Source organism: Theropithecus gelada, chromosome 1 (assembly GCF_003255815.1).
Source record: "Theropithecus gelada isolate Dixy chromosome 1, Tgel_1.0, whole genome shotgun sequence".
Classification (NCBI taxonomy): domain Eukaryota; kingdom Metazoa; phylum Chordata; class Mammalia; order Primates; family Cercopithecidae; genus Theropithecus; species Theropithecus gelada.
In genome coordinates this window covers 138,754,244-138,773,839 of record NC_037668.1, presented here as the reverse complement: position 1 = coordinate 138,773,839, position 19,596 = coordinate 138,754,244, and positions in this window count along the sequence as shown.

Genomic DNA, 19,596 nt, shown 5'->3' with positions numbered 1-19,596 from the left:
GAGTTATCAGTCTCTGACATGTGACATAGAAAAACCTTTCAGAATGGCTTTGTTCATGATTCAGCAATTGTTGAGCTCCTATTTTAAGTCTAGCCCTGTGCTGTGGATTATGATAGATACAAGAGAAGAGGTGGCCTCTCCTCTCAGACAGTTATGCTCTAATAACCTACATCATTAATAAAAGAGAAAATATTCAGCTTATAAGGTGAGTAGACGTATAGGCCACATCCAATATACCAGCATTTAGGGAGTTCAAAATAAGGGAAAGATTACATGGAGTGGGCCTTGGAGGAAGGGAAGAAAGAAAAGTATAAGATTTATTCTGGGGCAGGCGCAGTGGCTCACGCCTGTAATCCCAACACTTTGGGAGGCCGTGGCAGGTGAATCACGAGATCAGGAGTTCGAGACCATCCTGGCCAACATGGCAAAACCCCATCTCAACTAAAAATACAAAAATTAGCCGAGCATGGTGGCTGGTGCCTGTAATCCCAACTACTCAGGAGGCTAAGTCAGGAGAATCGCTTGAACCCGGAAGGCAGAGGTTGCAGTGAGCCGAGATTGCGCCATTGCACTCCAGCCTGGGCGACAAGAGTGAAACTCCATCTAAATAAAAAAAAAAAAGATTCTGAAAGAAAGGAGAGGCAGCATATTTTGGGGAGGGGGCAGGAGCATGTAAGGGGTGGAGATGGGATTGGCAGGAGGATCCCAAGGGGTTCCAAAGAAAATGGCTTAAGAGAAGTGACTGGCAAGGAGAGCGTGTGATTGAGCTGATTTGAAGTAGAGAATTACTATTAGTTATTGGAAATAAAGGGATGAAGAGGAGTCCAGAAATTTCGGTGTGTACAGAGGTCAGTATGAAATTAAATAGAATTAACTTAGATAGAAGGAAAACCTTCACATTTCTGACAGTGGGTGTTTCTGGGGAGATGAACGTGTAGTAGTTAAAAGGACTGAAGTTTTATCTGTAATATTTTATTTCTTTAAAAACAGAAAGAGGCCGGAACCCCTTAGGATCCTCCTTTCATCCCTTTATTTCCAATAACTAATAGTAATTGGAAATAGGTGTTTGTTATGTCATCCTTTGTGTTTTTCCTCTCTATCTTTAAACATTTCACCAGATTAAAAATGGTCATCATCACTTTTAAAAGTTTAAATGAATTTTTACTCTGTTCTTGATATGATTTAACTCACCAAATAAATTCAAGCTACATACATTCTAAAGTGTTACGGCTACTTTAAAGAGGCTGCTTTCTTCCCACTGCCCTGAAACACGACATGATGGTTCTTTCCTTAAATTCTTTCCTTAGTCTGGAGTGTGCTCTCATTTCCTCCCTGCCCTGCCATTGTCTAGATTCCACTCAGGATCAGCTCATATCCCTTTTTTCCAAAAATCTTCCAGCCCATTTTGATTTCTTCTTGTGGAACTCCTATAGTACACTCACATGTACCACTTAGCATATGTCATTTGACTTTGAATTTATCTTGTCTTTCCCATAGAAATCATGAAGCTCCTTGAAGGCTTAGATTTCTTATATTCAGGGATGGCAATAAAAGCTTCCATTCCCCCATTCCCATGCTATTCTCACAGCAGACATCACTAATCAACCACATCACTTTTTCCCACTGAGCTTGGACATGGTCTCAGGATCCTTCTTAACAGAGCTCCTGGGGCTGCCGTAATTGCCAATTGTAGATTGGGCATGCAGATGAAATGTCTTTCCATCCCTGCCTATACCTCTATAGTTTCCAAAGTACCAGTGTTATTCCCAGGAGAGACTCAGAAGGAACTAGCATAATCCTGAAAATGCCAAAATTATAAAAATCTAAGGCAGTTTAGGTTTTGAAGAAGCCTTATAGCTCATTTTAGTGATAGGCTGATGGCTGGTTCAACTGTTTGAAAGTTTAAGAAAACCAGGGAACTCCGAAATGTTGGAAAAGGGATTAATATAATCCCAAACACCCATGCACCTGATACCCATTTAGTAGGAAAGCGTGGCTGCCAAGCTACAGGCGAAAAACTCAAGTCCAAAGGCATTTCATCATTTCATTATGAAGTGGAAGAACGAGCCTTTCCAAAGCTCTCCAAGGCCTTGGGAAAGCCCTAGGCCAGAGAGAGAGGAGAAGGGTAGGGGACTGGCTCCTGAGTATCCTTGAGAAATAGGACAGCAAGGACAGAGGCCTGAGGAGTCCTCACATGGACATCCTTGAAGTCTTATCTACCCGTGAGTGTCTCAGAGTCCTGGAAAGTCCCATGCCAGCAAGCTGATTGGGGAAGCCTCTTCCTGCATGGCTTTTTTTCTGGCTTCATTGTGGTTTTTTTTCCCTACATTTTAAATTTTCTATAATGACCATGTTTTATTCTCATGATCAGAAACTGAAAGAAAAAAGAAAATATATCCCAGAGGAATACCACTCTTTTTTCCTAAAGTGGTATTTACTATTACTCTACCTTTGAAATCTGAGAGAAAGAGAAAAGCAAAGCATATCATTTCAGCCAGCAAGAAAGTGGGAACTGGCAACTGGAAGGGGTTTTATATAACCCCTTCATCAAAATACTCTGTATGGTGACTGGTCATCTATTTACTCTTGCATTCATTCTTTCTTTCTTTCCGTCATTTGCTTAATAATTATTGATAGAGAGGCTACTGCGTGCTTGGGATACAAGAGAACAAATTAGATACAACCCCTGCCCTCATGAAGTATTCAGTCTGCTGGGGGAGTGAGGGTGCGGTAAGCAGAGAACAGGCATTTATTAGATACCACACATAAGGATATTCAATTGTAGCCAGGCTAAGTATTGTACCATAAAGGTATGTGATGGCCTGGGCTGGAGGGAAGAGGTAACTTCATTGTCATTCCCAGCGCTGTGCTGTCTCCACCATCACTGCATTGGCTGCGGACTGTAGCAGAGCCTCCTTCCTGCCTCTCCCTCTCCAGTCCATCTTGCAGCTCCTTTTACTGCTGACCTTCCCACAGCCCTGCTTTCTGTACTCGGTAGCTCCATAACACACAATTGCTTAATATTGTCAATTCTCTCTCTCTCTTTCTCTCTCTTTCCTTCCTTCCTTCCTTGCTTTCTTCAGACAGGGTCTAGCTGCATCACCTAGTCTGGAGTGCAGTGGCATGATCATAGCTCGTTGCATCCTCGAACTCTTGGGCTTAAGCGATCCCCCCACCTCTGCCACCTGAGTAGCTAGGACAACAGACACACCACCATGCCCAGCTAAGTTTTGTTTTTTGTTTTTAATTTTTGTAGAGACAGGGTCTTGCTATGTTGCCCAGGCTGGTCTCAAGCTCCTGGGCTCAAGCAGTCCTTCTGCCTCAGCCTCCTAAAGCGGTAGGATTATAGGCATGAGCCGTCATGCTCAGCTCCTATTGCCGATTGTCTTAAGGTTAAAGAACTGTGTCTAGCTTGACCCTCCTGGGGGATCTCACCTCTCCCAGGGTCTCCACTAGCCCATATGGCACCTTTGGTGCAGATTTTTAAAAGGTGGCTCTGGCCGGGCATGGTGGCTCACACCTGTAATCCCAGCACTTTGGGAGGCTGAGGCGGGTGGATCACAAGGTCAGGAGATCGAGACCAACCTGGCCAACACGGTGAAACCCTGTCTCTACTAAAAATACAAAAATTAGCTGGGCGTGGTGGCGGGTGCCTGTAATACCAGCTACTCGGGAGTCTGAGGCAGGAGAATCACTTGAACCCGGGAAGTGGAGGTTAGTGTGAGCTGAGATCGCTTCATTGTACTCCAGCCTGGCGACATAGGGAAGCTCTGTCTCAAAAAAAAAAAAAAAAAAAAAAGGTGGCTCTTCCAGCCTTTGACCAGGGCACACCGCTTGGGGACCCGAGCTCAGTCCCTAATTCTCTGCTTTCCTGTTTTACCTCTGCAAGTAGACCACATCCCTCCTGAGCAGAAATTTTCATCTTTTTTTGTATTTTGATTCTCACAGCCGTCAACTAAGCCCTGGACACAAGGCACAGTATCTTCTTAGAGATAGATATGAACAACTGACTGATTCTTTCTTTTTTCAGATGGAGTCTCACTCTGTTGCCCAGGCTAGAGTACAATGGTGCCATCTTGGCTCACTGCATCCTCTGTACCCCGGGTTTAAGCAATTCTCCTGCCTCAACCTCCCTCGTAGCTGGGATTACAGGCGCCTGCCACCACGCCAGGCTAATTTTTTGTATTTTTGCTAGAGACGGGGTTTCACCATGTTAGCCAGGATGGTCTCAATCTCCTGACCTTGTGATCCGCCCGCCTCAGCCTCCCAAAGTGCTGGGATTACAGGCGTGAGCCACTGCGCCCAGACAATTTTTGCATTTTTAATAGAGATAGGGTTTCGCCATGTTGGCCAGGCTGGTCTTGAACTCCTGACCTCAGGTGATCCACACGCCTCAGCTTCCCAAAGTGCTGGGATTACATGTGTGAGCCACCGTTCCCGGCCTGACTGATTCTTAAATGATGACAACTTTCAGTGGAATCCTGTGCAGCCTCTACATGTGCTCTTGGAAAGTATTCACCCAACTGGAACACCACAAGAGGTCTTGGAGTTTCCAGGGTAATCCTGATTTTGAATCTTTGAATCTCACTGTCTAACCACAATCATGGAAAACTTTCTCACTACCTTAAGGCCTCCATTTCTCCATCTGCAAAGTGGGAGGAATAGCTGGGCACTTTGTATACAGAGAGCTGGGAAGAGAGGACAAATCAGGGCACATTGAAACCTTCAGTAGCTGAGGGGACACGGGAGGAAGACGCGTAGTGGAGAGAAGTAGAGGGAATGGGTCCTGTCTCTCCTGATCTTCACAAGTGAACAGAGTTTACCACAGGAACTGAGAGCAGTTGGGGCCTACTGCTCTGGGGAGAGTGCCTCTCACCAGTGTGGCCCTTATCTGTTTGCAAGAGCCGCCTCCTTCCTGGGCCCCCAGCCACCTGTGGTTGACTGAAGCTCTCAAATGAAATTTGACCCAACCACACAACACCCAACCTGAACACCACAATAGGTCTTGGATTTTCCAGGGCAGTCCTGATTTTGAGTCTTTGTCTCACTGTCTAAACATGGTATGTTCCAGTTCAGGGCCCAAAAACCTGATCAGCTGCACACTGGGAGTCCTAGGTGAAAGGTTAAAGTGGAGACCTTGCCTTGTTTCTCACTGGCACCCCAGGCTCCCCTCTCTGACCTGTGCCACATGGGAGCACCTCTCCTGCTGCTCCTCCGTTTCCTGAGCCCAGCCCCTGCCCTCCCGCTATCCCAGGACTCATCTGACCGTCATGCCAATGGCGGGCTCACTGGGGTCTGGGGGGGATCAGGCCCTCACTGTCTAATTCATCAGGGACTAGCAGTGGGATGTGGATTGGGGATGTTTTGGGGTGGACGGGTCTTTTGATGGGTGGCACTCAGGTCATATCAGAATAGGGGCTGAAAGCAGATAAAGGCAGGAGAAGCCCCGCTTCCCTTGGCATCCTGCATGAGTGAACAGAAACAGGAAGCAGAGGAGTGTGACGGGGTTGGAGACACCAGAGCACAGCGTGATGTGATGGCTGCTCTGCCGCTCCTCAATACTGAATCTTCCAAGGGGCCATTTCCTCATCTATACAAAGGGCCCGTAACTGGACAGGATGTGTGCTGAGCGGCCGCCCAGCTGTGGCTCCTCTCCGAGAACACCAGCCCCTGGCAGTTTCCTGAACGCAGTGACCCCGCTGCATACCTGTGACCCCACCCCTGACTGGGCCTGGGAGCCTCCTCTGTCTGAGGCAGCCCTGTGGGAGCTGGCAGGAGGAGAGACACATGGAGGGGACTTCTGCGGCTGAGGGACAGCCAGGAGAAGGGCGGTGGGGAAACTTGTGAGTAAGCAGAAGCCGTGAGACAGGGTGAAGGCGCGTGAAGACAGACGGAGCCGCAGCGGCAGGAGGAGCAGCTACAGACACTGCAGGGTCCCCGGGAAACTGAGCCATGCCTTGGGCAGAGTCACTTGGTAGGGCACAGCACGGGCAGTGCTTCTGAAGGCACACCTGCTGCTGTGGAATCCTGAACAACACTCCAGTTCTCCTAAAGGTCCAATTGTCTTGATACCAAACTGATTTCCAGTGTTGCTTTACTTCTAGTTTATCCCTACAATTGTGCTCCCCGGCCTGTGGGGACCAGCATTGGTCTCTGTCCCTTGCAACCTGAGACAGTCAACAACTGGTCTTGGTGGTTCATCTGTACCCACTTTACAGAGGAGAAAATAGAGTCATAGAGGTCCGTGTCCAAGGTTGTGGCTGGTAAGTGCTAGAGCCGGGATTGAACTCGGACTTGCTTGATTCCAGCTTCTTTCCCACCATACGCAGGTATTATTGCTGGAAAAAAGGCAAACCTAGAATGTTACGCCTGCAGGGTAGGCGTGAGCTCCCGCCATGGCCGGAGTTCCAGCCGTGTCCTGGTTCTCATCACGCAGACACGCTTTGAACCTGAATGTGGAAAGTGGAAAAATGCCAAACTGGTTTGAGAAGAAAGGGGGAGAACGTCAAGTGGAAAATATTCTGTTCTCTGCCTCATCATTAGAAGAAAGGAAAGGGGTGTGTGTCTCATTTTTCTTAACAAAAGCAACACAGGAAGAAAATTGTTTATTAAACCAGGCACAGTGGCTCAGGCCTGCAATCCCAGCACTTTGGGAGGCCGACCGGGTGGATCGCTTGAGCCCAGGAGTTCAGGACCAGCCTGGGCAACATGGCGAAACCCTGTCTCTACAAAAAAATTTAAAAATTAGCTGGGCAGGATGATGTGTGTCTGTGATCCCAGCTACTTTCCCAGCTACTCGAGAGGTTGAGGTGGGAGGATTATTTTGAGCCCAGGAGGTTGAGGCTGCAGTGAGCTATGATCACACCACTGCACTCCAGCCTGGGTGACAGAGACTTTGTCTCAAAAAAAAAAAAAAAAAATTAAAAAAAAAGAAAAAGAAAACTTTAAGACACTGCATACTTCAGCAAGTAAGCAAAGATGCAGAGACACTCATTTTGGCTCTCAAGCTCTTAAGAAATCTTTGCAAAAGAAGAAGAAAAAAGATAATCGCTAGCCTTTTTTTTTTTTTTTTTTTTTAAAGAAACCTGAAATTGTTCCGGTGACTTGAGGGCATAATTGAGCGATTTTGTTTTACTTGAGGTCATATAGATTGCATATAATAAGCTGTCAGCTTATTCTACCTGTACCCCAACTGCCTAAGACAAGGCTGAGCATACAGTAGGTACATAATAAGGCTCAATGAACAAACCTGCTGCCTGATTACCCGCCAGGCTCCAACAGCTTGCAGGTATAGTAAGGTCTGAACCCGGTGTCTGGTAACCTAGCAGCTCCGTTGAAGGTTACCAGTCCTGGAAAACACTTGGCCTAGAATGATCTTTATAAGAGGCCTTGGGGCCAGGCACGGTGGCTCACGCCTGTAATGCCAGCACTTTGGGGGGCCAAGGCCAGCAGATATTTTGAGCTTAGGAGTTCAAGATCAGCCTGGGCAACACAGTGAAACCCCGTCTCTACTAAAACTACAAAAATTAGCTGGGCATGATGGCATGCGTCTGTAGTACCAGCTACTTGGGAGGCTGAGGCACAAGAAATGCTTGAACCCAGGAGGCAGAGGTTACAGTGAGCCGAGATCATGTCACTACACTACAGCCTGGGTGACAGAGCAAGACTCTGTGTAAAAAAAAAAAAAAAAATATATATATATATATATATATATATATATATATATACACACACACACACACACACACACACACACTTCCGAGGTGGAAGTGGCCAGTCAGGAAGTCAGGAAGGAGGTGAGTGTTATGGGTCTTTCAAGGCTGCTAGGGTCCCTGTCTGATCCCTCACTGGCTCCATTCTTGCCAACCTCTCCTAAACCCTCTGACCTAGGGGACCTGACTCCGTTGTTAGATGTCAAAGTGTGAGGCATATCCTTTCCCATTCATCTTTGAAAATTGAGTTCCACTGCCTCCTCCTCCAGGAAGCCTTCCTTGATTCTCTGTCTCATTCCCCCTGCTCTTCCCATTCAGGATTAAATCCCTCTCCTCTGTGTCCCCAACTTTTCCTGTGCAGTAGTGCATCTCTCTGTCCTGGTATTCATCATACCAGATTATGATAATCAGTTCACACTGTCAGGGCCTCAGGGTAAGAGGCAAGTCTTCTTTAACTTCATATTATCAGTACTTAGCCAAGGGCCTGGCATGTAGTAGATGCTCAATAGTTGCTGAATGAATAAAAGAAAAGAAGGGAAGTGGGGAGGACATTTTGGGAAATATGAAATTTTCTTTTTGAGATTTATCTCAAAAATATGTGTCTAGTACTTGTCCACAGAAAGCAATTAAAGTCAGGATTCTATTTTCTGCAAATGATTGAGTTTCTTCACTCCCAGTTGCATCTTGGGCACCTAAGGCAGGAGGAAATTGGGGTAGATTTAGAGGGATTTGGGAACATTGTGTCTGAGGAGTATGTGTGTGTCCTTACACATTTCTGAACTAAATAGATGTCTCTGAACCACATACAAAAGGCAAACATGCCACATTTTGTCTCCCTGGAACTTAGTAACTTAGCAATTTCACCGTTGGGACCACAGCAACCCACTAGCATTCAAATCACTTAGTGCAGAAGGGGGCTTGCTCTCTTGTTCACTATTGTAGCCTCAAGCCTAGAAAAGGCCCTAGCAATGGGTAGGGCAAATGTGCTCATGCTGCAGAGCGCCGGGAAGAGTCGCTCAGCTCGAGGAGACTTTATTTCTTTATTATTTATTTACAATTATTTGAGTCAGGGTCTCACTTTGTTGCCCAGCCTGGAGTGCAGTGGCACAATCACGGCTCACTACAGCCTCAACCTCCTGGGCTCAAGTGATCCTTCAGCCCCCAGAGTAGCTGGGACCACTGGTGTGAGCCACCATGCCCAGCTAATTTTTGTGTTTTTGTAGAGTTGGCATTTTGCCATGTTGCCCAGGCTGGTCTTGAACTCCTGAGCTCAAGCAATCCATCAGCCTCAGTCTCTTAAAGTGCTGGGATTGCAGCCATCACACCCAGCCTTGAGGAGACTTTAAAACACCTCCATCAACCCTCTTTGAGAATCCACCCAACACCCGGTGGATGTTCAATGGCCCCCACGACCCCACCTCAACAATCTTGAGGGCGTCTGACAGCTCCTGGACAGTCGCTGTGGAGGGCTCCCCAGAGGGAGGGGCAGAGCTGCACCATCCCCCGGACCCCTCCAGGGGCTGGTAACCACATAAAATCCAGCTGGTGGTCTCACCCAGTAGGTAGACTCTGACTATTAGAACTAGGACAACAACAAAACAAAAGCTGCCAGCATCTGTTAGTTGAGAAGAAGGCCTGTCCTGAAGCAGCCGTTGCTTTCTTCTTAAAAGTAAATATAACGCTGGGTGCGGTGGCTCAGCCTGTTATCCCAGTACTTCAGAAGTCCGAGGTGGGATGATCGCTTGAGTCCAGGAGTTCCAGATTAGCCTGGGCAACATAGCAAGACCCTGTCTCTAAAAATAAAAATAAAAACAAATGAAATACATATATATGTATCTCCAGGGATGATGGTGCATACCTGTGGTTCCAGCTACTTGGGAGGCTAAGGTAGTACAGAGTTTTGGAACCAGGTCTGTCCCTCTGCTGGCAGGCTGCTTCTCACCTGTGTGAGGAGTACCAGCATCTGCCCAGGCCCAGCTTCTCACCTGGGACCTCAGCTGCTCTTCCCAGAGATCCAAAGTAACCTTGGGAAGGGGCTCCAGGGTGAGACTAACTGACCGTCCCATGCCCATCAAAGGTGAGTGCCAATGGCCTTCAGCCCTTTCAGGTGGCACTTCCTGCTGACAGAAGCAGCTGCTGGCCCCCTGCCGTTTCTGGGGGAGCCGAGTCCCATCTCAGGGCATCCCCACAGGAAGTGGAGGGGACTCCAGGGGTCTGGGCTGGGGTCTCTTTCTCATGCTTGATTGTGTAAGTGTCTAGATCATCCAGACCAGACCTTGAACACTCAACAGAGCCACTGTTGAAGTATTCTGGGAAAATATATCTGGTGGCAAAATCTTGCTTCCTTCTGTTTTATGTATGACAATTGCCTTAAAGGGAAAAAAAGTTGGAATGACTAGTATCATTATTCTTTTCTCGCTTTTATTTTCTACCCCAGAGCCATCTGTCATCAAAAAACAGTTTACTTTACACTTCTCGGGTTGAGTTCCACATTCAGGGAAGATTGGTTGGAGGACAATGGTGACCTCTGGACGCCCCAGTCATGGGGGCTGGGAGATGCAGGAGGTGATTGAGTGTCACCCCACAAGGGTGCTCAGGAGAGAGCTGAACTGAGCATCTGCAGAAGGCAGATTAAGAGCAGTGCCGCAGCTGTGTCTGCACTGTGCATGGGCCAGTGAGGTGCTTAAGGCAGGCAGATGGAAATCCATGTCCCCTGTCTCTTCTCGCTGTGTGGGGGTAAGGGCACATAGTAGGGTGGAAACGCAGTTGAAGTTCTGCCTTTGTGGGTGGCAGATCTCATCTGTGACATGGTGGTCGGGGATCACATATGGTGGCAGCTAGCACAAAAACACTCTACATTGAGTTTTTGTTTCATCCTAAAGAGTATGGGGTCCCTATGGGACCAGAGAGACCGGGGTCGGAGCTGACAACTATTCATTATCAGATTTCAACCTTCTCATAGCTTCTTACGGGAGGAGTTAAATCAGAGACTCTAGGCTCCAAAGGTACAGATGGAAATGGGAAGATGCATTGATTATCTAATTATTTTGCTTACACCAGGTCTGATATCCAGACATTGAAAGATGGGTATTACACATTTGGGTTTCAGGGTTGACGCTGAGCTAAGGCATCTGAGAGCTTCAGTCTTCATGTGAGCTTAGATAAACTTTAGCACAATTTTTTGAGTGACACTTTCAGACGACTCAGATTGAGGAAATGTCAGTCTTGGCAACCAGAAATGACACTGTCTTCACATTGTCCCCTCCACCAGAAGGTCTGAGCTCTTACCCGGCACAGGCACGCTAATCAGAACTTAATTATGTAACCAATGAAGAGTGTACTCAGGGTCTGAGGAGCAGGATCACCTGGTCAGATGTATATTTTCACAAATATCACCCTGGGCGTGTGTGGGTGGTGGGTTCTGAGGGGGAAACTGGCCTTGCAGACACCAGTGGAAGACCAGTGGCATAACCTGGATGGAAGTTGGTGACAAAGGCCTGTGAATCTTTTTTTTTTTTTTTTTCCCCAGATAGGGTCTTGCTCTGTCACCCAGGCTGGGGTGCGATGGCATGATCTTGGCTCACTGCAACCTCTGCCTCCTAGGTTCAAGCAATTCTCCTGCCTCAGCCTCTTGATTATCTGGGACAACAGGTGCATGCCACAATGCCCGACTAATTTTTATATTTTTTTAAGTAGAGATAAGGTTTCACCATATTAGCCAGGCTGGTCTTGAACTCCTGACCTCAAGTGATCTGCCTACCTCAGCTCCCCAACTGCTGGGATTACAGATGTGAGCCACTGCGCCTGGAAAGGCCTGCAATTCTGCAGCAGTTTGAGGGATGGAAAGGTTGGGGTGCCAATGGGTCAGGGTCCTGTCATGAAGTTATCACATAGAGAACCCAAAGTGTCAAATCATGCCTCAGCCCAACCACCTGCTTACCCACAAAGCTCCTCAGGAAATATCCAGGGAACAGAGGCAGAGCAAGGAAAAGAAAATGCTGCTTTTGTTCAGTTGTCACATGAACTCCCCTCTCCTTGTGTTTCCTTGCAAGTGTCGGGATATCAAGGAGTGCGATACCCTGGTCTCCCTCCACTCCTCCACAGACTCCCAGGGTCAACAGCACATGGCCTGCTACTCCATGCTTCCAGTTTTACGGGAGCTGGATCTCCCAGTTTCCCAGTCCAGAGGCTGCCCTGGTCCAGAGCTGACCATGGGAAGAAATCTGCTTGCTCTCAGTATAAGCCACATTTTCTAACACCAGCTTTATCTATAGCAAAATGACAATTTGATATCCATATGCCTTATTTCTCCTTTTTTGTCTCTTAACTGGTTACGAAGTTGGATGATAAAAACAAGCATGTCATTTATTTTTCCCCCTCACACCCTAAATTTAACATTATCTGGTACTTTGCCCCCAAACTCCAACCTTTATTAAACTGGGTTGAACTATGTGCAATATGCTTTGGTGTAGGCTTGAGATTGATGCAACTCCCTAAGTCCAACTCCCAAATTAAAGGGGTAAGCCTCAACACAGGAAAGGCCTCAGGGCAGCCTCAGAAGCTGGAGAGTGGACAAACCCACCTGCCCCATTAAAGCCCACAAGAAATGGTAGCCGGGAAACCAACCCATCGGACCACCATACTTGCTCTTTGGGAGGAAGTGAGGAGAGGGAGAATCATTTGAGGGAGGAATGGAGAAGGACTTGAGGCCCACCGACAGAACAGGAAAACTAAGAGAGGCCTGTTGAAGAGGTAGAACTGGTTGGGTACAGTGAGTGAAGTCACCGTGTGGGAGGAGGCCTGATACTCCTGGCTTGGGAACCTGAATGGATGAAGGTTCCATTCACTGGAATGGGAGACACAGCAGCGCAGAAGGATGAAGGAGCTGTCATGACTAGGTAAAAGGGAAAGCAATTCTGCAAGGCTCTAGAAGCAGGTATTGCTCATGCCTTACAGAACACCCCTTCATTCCAGAGGCCAGAAGGATCACTGAACTTTGCCACATACAAGAGACCAACAAAGCTTGGTTAATAGAAGCCGTGAAAAGCCTGAAGTTTGATTTGTTTGACAGATATTTGGTGAGCACCAGTATATGTCAGATACTGCACTCAGATCTGGGAATACACATGGGGTGAGCAAAACGGATCTGGGTCTGCCCTTGAGTGTTTAGGAAGGGTTCCCCAGCTTCGTCTTATTTGTTGATCCTTGTGTGGGTTGGGAGTAGAATAAACTCATTGTCCTGCCTGTCAATGCTGAAGATCTGTGTATATTGATTTCCTATTGTTGCAGGCCTTAGGGAGGGGAGCAGGGATGCTCTAATAGCCAGCTTAAGAGCCAGCAACAATAATTTGCCCGATTAGCCAGGAACGGAAATTCTAAGCTGTGTCCTTTCCATCTCCCTTTTGCTCAATTAAAAAATTTATTATTACATCCATGTAATGTATATCTCCATAACACTGTGGATAAAGGGGGTGTGTCCAGGGCCCAACTCCTAGTGAGTGCTAAATAAATGTCACTTTGTCATTTCCTCTCTCCCCACCTGTGAGCCCCGATGAGCACAGGAGGCATTATACCCACACAATTGCATTGAAAGAGTCTTGTTTGGGGATTTGCCTTGTTTGGAAAGAAAAGCCCTTGGCCGCTCACACTATTAAACGCTTGAGTGGCCATAAGACCGCTCACCTCCCTTGGCCTATTTCCACACTTGGAATAGAGGGGCCTGGCCTAGGTCAGGAGCTCCATCCCTGGCTGTGCAACTGAATCACCTGGGGAGCATCGAAAAACCCAGATACTAGGCTCCACGTCTGGAGATTCTGCTTCACCAAGTCTGGGCTCAGAGTAGGAGGTCTGTGTTATAAACAGCCTTTCTCCTGCAGCGATTCTGGCACAGCCTGGAATCCAGACCAACCCAGGCAAAAATAGCCCAACCAAGGCCCCGGATGACCTGGGCTTGTCAAGTGAGGCTGAGGACTCAGCTGTGGTTTTCGGCAGGGGTATCAGTATGGCTGTGGGGCTTTCAACCTTGGAGAAAGCCCAGTGGGCAGTCAAGCACCTGAGAGAGAACAGGAGTGAGGTAATGGGAAGCACTGGTTTCCTGCTTCTGGGGTCTGAGGCAATAAGTCAGACCTGCCCATGGGGATGCTCCCGGGATGGCACTCTCAAAGAGCCCCGGGATGCATCAGACCCAGCTGCCCGGCAGAAAGAGTCTGTCACTGGGGATTCCCTTGTCTGGAGCCTTGGCAGACAGCCCAGGGTAAAGTTTTAGGACAGCGGTCACTCCAGAGGGCTTCCAAGAAAGAGTTCTTCTCCCTGCTGGCTGATCTCTGCCGAGGCTGGGAGCCAGGTGCTGCCTTCAGCTTCCTAAGGAGACACTTGTGTCCTTTCTACAGACTCTTCTTGGACCCCTGGACTCTGCCCTCGCAGAGCCTGGCTCCAGGGGTGGGGTCCTTTGCATGAGCCTCAGGAGGCTCTGGACGTTCAGAGTCCCTCTGCTGACCCTATAGCGCCATAAGGCTCTGTGCGGCTGCCTCTGTGCAGTTCATGAGGGTCCTCTGTGGGAAGAGGGGGTGCAGCCAGCATGCGCTATGTGAGCAGCAGTCTAGCTGTGTGCCTATAGGCTTCCACAGGGCTTCGAAGGCTGATGCCCTCCTGATACAAGGTGAGGAAGAGTCGGAACCACAAACAAACAGGAAAAGCCCACCCTGGCTCTCCAGATGGTGTAGGCAAGGCAGAGGTGCTGGGAAGGCCTCTATGGGGACTCAGGAGAGGGACTGAGATGTGTTCTGAACCCCATGAGTGGGTGGCCGTTGGGAACAAAGTCCTGCCTAAGCATGATCCATTCCAGTAAACAGGGAACCACTGTAGGGACATTTCATGGGAATCGAAGCAACGGAAGATCTGCATAGCTCAGCTTCAAAGAGACAGAAATCCATCCAGACCACACTGTCTCATCTCTTTCTCTTTCTCCGCCGGCCCCCTCAAGTTCCTGCAATCACTTCTTGGAACCCCAGCCTCTCCCTGCTCATCTGCCCTGTTCTCTCTCCAGCCAGCTTGCTTTACCCATACTTTCTATTCCCTCTTAACTGATTCTCTGCTTTGGCAATACCATCTTTTGGTCCCTCAGTTTCCCATTTAGAATGAACCAAGAGAGAAATCTAATCAACCTTTCTCACACCAACAGTCGATGGCCTCAGGTAAGATGCTCTGCCTGGTTCGACCCCCTGGATTCATTTAGGAGGGGTTTGGGGCAGATCTCCTTAGCAGGGCAGTGGGCATGGCAGCAGTGATTGGCAGCTCTAAAGAGGTCTCTGCAGCCTGAGTGTTTGAGTGAGCTGGGAACTGAGGAAAGCAATACACCAAGTATTCAGAATTTCCACTGTGGACATTCTTATGAGGCGATCTGAGACTTCCCTTGTGCTTTAAGGCAGGGTCCTGGTGTTGGCATCATGCCTGGCACGGGGTGCAGGTATATGGCAGGAGCAGTGGTGGTGTGTTAGAGTGCAGAGGATGTTTGCACTTGCCCTGGAACTTTCCTGCCAGCTCCTGCCGTGGCCTCCACTGGTCCATCAGCAGCTCCATCTGTAGTCATTCATGTTTGGCAAGTGGTGCTGCTGCCCCTGGGATGCAACCCAGGCCCAGCTCAGGGTGCAGGGAGGCTCCCAAGTGCTGTTTGACTTGGACGCAGTAGTCTCTGCAAGGCAGTCACGGGAAGGAGCGTGAAATGATTCTGGATTCCTGATTTTCTATGGTATGACGGGAGTGTTTCTCTGAGCCTCCTCTGATTCTCCTGGCCACATTCCCTGGTTGGTTTTACTTCCTCGGGTCATTTTTGAAGGGCTCTTGGCCACAGCAGCTCAGAGGGGTCATGAGGCTGAACAAAGGCTCCCCAGGAGGTGGGGACTGAGTTTTCACCTGCTTACACAAATGGAAAAACGGGGAGGTCATTTGATTCCCATAAAATACCCCTAAATCCCGTAAAATCAGCAGACTGCTGATTTCCAGCTAACCACTAAAGACTGGAGAATGCATTCCAAGCCGGCTTTAGCAGTCACCACAAAAATTGCCTGGTAACTGGTGGCAGCAGCTTGGTGGTGTGATGTTGTGCTGAACACCACACATTTGAATAGCTTACTGAGTAGCCGAAAAGGGCAATGACCTTGACCCACTTTGCTTGTGATTTCAGGTGCCTTTAAGACAAACCCCATGCCAAGTGGAGGACGGTGTGAGAAATGCAGAATGTGATGGGGTAACTTGGGTGGACATCAGCTTCCCATCAGCTGACCAGTTCCCCAACATCCCTCTCCGGGCAGCACAGGGTCACTGGGCTCCATCTCCAGCTCAGGGAAAGGTCAGTGCAGCTGTGCCGGCTGTTGTTGGAAATTTCATAACGTAAAGTGGAAATGGGGCACAGGCCTCCAGGCACTGGGTTCTTAGCCCACTTGCCTTCTGGGCATCTGATATGGTTTGGGTCTGTGTCCCTGCCCATATCACATGTCAAATTGTAATCCCCGATGTTGGAAGTGAGGCCTTGTGGGAGGCGATTGGATCATTGGGGTGGATTTCCCCTTTGGTGCTATTCTCATGATAGGTGAATTCTCGTGAGATCTGGTCATTTAAAAGTATGTGGCACCTACCCCACCTCTCTCTTCTCCTCCTTCTCCAGTTGTGATGTGCCTGCTCCCCATTTGCCTTCCACCATGACTGGAAGCTCCCTGAGGCCTCCTCCCAAGCAAAAGCCGCCATGCTTCCTGTATAGCCTGCAGAACCATGAGCCAATTCAACCTTTTCTTATAAATTACTCAGTCTCAAATATTTCTTTACAGTAGTGTGGGAATGGACTAAGAGAGCATCTCAGAGACACCAGCCAATCCCCGGAGCTCCAGTGCCCCATCTCTGCAGGTGCCCCAGGCTGTAGGGACCAGCCTGAAGCCTTCCCTGACCCAGGCCTAGGCCCCACAAGAGGCCTGTGACAGGCTTTGGCCTTCCTGGTCTCTTCAGCTTCCATTGGGATCAACTTAGCTGCCAGGAGGCTGGAACTTTCTCCCACTCTGTTAGTTACTTGAAGGAAAGCCACCAACATAGACAATGGCTTCACCACACTGGAATGGAGAAGGTTTACCATAATTTATACAACCATTCCCCTACTTTTTGTTTTTTGAATTTTCACTATTAATATCTTCATGATAAATACCATGGGCTCTTGGCAGCTTTCCCTTAAGATAGAATCCCCAAAGTGAAAAAATTTGGTCAAAGAATTTAAGAATCTTTATGACTCTTGCCAAATTACCTTCTCAAGTATTTGCACCACTGTATAATGTCACCATCAACATGTGAGAGCACCAGTTTCACCCTGACTCTGCTAGTGTTATTATTTGTTGAATATTTTTCCAACTCAGTAGTTAAATATATACGGTCTGCCCTCTGTTTCCAGGGGTTGCACATCCATAGATTCAACCAGCCAGAGACTGAAAATATTTGGGAAAAGAACAATAAAAAATAACAATATGTCCATAAAAATAATACAAAATTTTAAAACAATCTAGTATAACAACTATTTAAATAGCATTTTTATTATATTAGCTATTATAAGTTATCTGAATGACAAAGTATATGGGAAGATGTGCAAATACAATGTCATTTTATGTAAAAGACTTGAGCATCCTTGAATTTTGGTTTCCCTGAGGGGTCCTGGAACCAATCCACCACGGCTACCATGGGATGAATGTACTCCCTCATCACTGTTTCAAGTTGCATTTCTTGGATTACTAGTGAGACTGAACATTTTCCCATGTTTATTTATTGACTATATTTTCCCTTTCCTAAAGCGTAAGTTCGCATCCTTTGACCACACATCTGTGGGGAGTTCAGTGGGTTTTGTAGATATATCTGAGGTTACTGCTTGTGATATTTGCTCTGCATGTATTATCACTTCACTTGGATGTCTAATGGGCCATTTAAATTTAAGATGTCAAAATGTAACCCCAGGTTTTCCTCCCTAAACCTGCTGTCCTTTCTTTGGTCTTCCCTATCTTAGTAAATGACACTATAATCCACCTTTGCCAAAAACCCAGGAGCCCTTCGTGATCCCTCCTTTTCCATACTCCATATATCCCATCTCCCAGCCAGTCTCCCCCATCCACCCTTTCCTGACCACCCAATTCATGGCAGGTCGTCATTCATCACACAGCCTCCTTTCTTCTTTGTAGCACCTGCTAGGATCAGAAACTCTCTTCCCTCCCTCCCTTCCCTCCCTCCCTTCCTTCCTTTCTTTCTCTCCTTTTTTTTTTTTTTTTTCTTTTGAGATGGGGTCTCACTCTGTCACCCAGGCTGGAGTGCAGTGGTAGGATCACAGCTCACTGCAACCTCCACCCGCGAGGTTCAAGCAATCCTCCCACCTCAGCCTCCCCAGTAGCTGGGACTACAAGCGCATAAAACCATACCCAGCTAATTTTTTTTATTTTTTGTAGAGACAGGGTTTCTCTATGTTGCCCAGGCTGGTTTCCAACTCCTGGGCTCAAGTGGTCCACCTGCCTTGGCCTCCCAAAGTGTTGGGGTTACAGACATGAGCCACCGCACCTGGCCGTTCATTTATTTCTTTATGGTCTGGAGTGGCCATCCCTTAGGGACAGCTTGATAAATGCATATAGAATTAACTTTGCCCTTTTAATCTATTTGAATTTGTATAACGGGACAGTAGGGCATAGAGGGCCAGAGCACCGCTTGGGAGACAGACAGTCCCAGTATAAAGCAGGGCTCTACCACTTACTGTGGGATTTGGGCAGGTTACTTAACTTCTCAGTGCCTGAGTTTACTCAGCTTTAAAAAGGAGAATAATAATACCATATTCTTAAGGTTGGAAGATACATTAGGTAATGTGGGCAAAGTACTTAAAAATAGAGACAGTTTATAATAAAGTACTCGATAAACATCAAACTTGCTCAGTGTTTCTTTGATTTTTACTCTGTGGTTTCTGGGCTTGGGAGTCATTATCTTCTTTTCATTAAACCCTTAAATAATGTTAAGTTATATTTTATTTTGGTTTTATGGTATACTTTTTAAAAATGTTTACCCTTTAGTTTGGAGCTTGTTTTGGAGTATTAACTAATGTGAACTTCTACATGATATTGGCACAATTTGTTGAATAATCTTTCCCACTTGTTATGTTTTATCACAAATTTAGTTTTTATATATTAATATAAAAGTGGTTTTTCTGGCTTTGAAATCTGTCTCCCTGACCCCTTTTGAGTTGGGACTACACTGTTAGGCTGAACAGGTCAATAATATCTACACTGTTATGCTGAGCAATCCTTGTAAATCAATCCTAACAAGGTTTGACTAGATCTCGGCTTTGAGCATCAGGCCCAGTCTTGCCCTAGTTGTGGAAGAGTCTCACATTCTCTGCCCACAAGTGTGGAAATGCGACATCTGTGTGACACATGCATTTGTTCTAGTTCCAGTGTCTCACAAGACTACTGACGCTTTCTGCCCTTGGGTTCTTGAGACATTAGCACCTCCTGATATAAATGTCCCCTTTTTACTGGAGCCAATTTAAACAGGTTTCTGTATCTTGTGACTAGAAGAGTCCAAAGGTAACCTTCACCTTTATAATGATTGAAGGAATCTTCACAGCCAATAAGGCTGCATTCTGACATGCCACAGAGATTAAAATACTGTCCTTAACACATTGTCAGAAAGTGCCAACACATGAGAATTGCTTGAGCCTGGGAGAAGGAGGTTGTAGTGAGCTCAGATTGCACCACTGCACTCCAGCCTGGGTGACAGAGCAAGACTCTGTCTCAAAAAAAAAAAAAAGTATCTGCCAACAGGATAACAGGATCAGCAAAACCCAAGAAAGCCTTCAAGACCCCTGCACTGCAGAACAGAC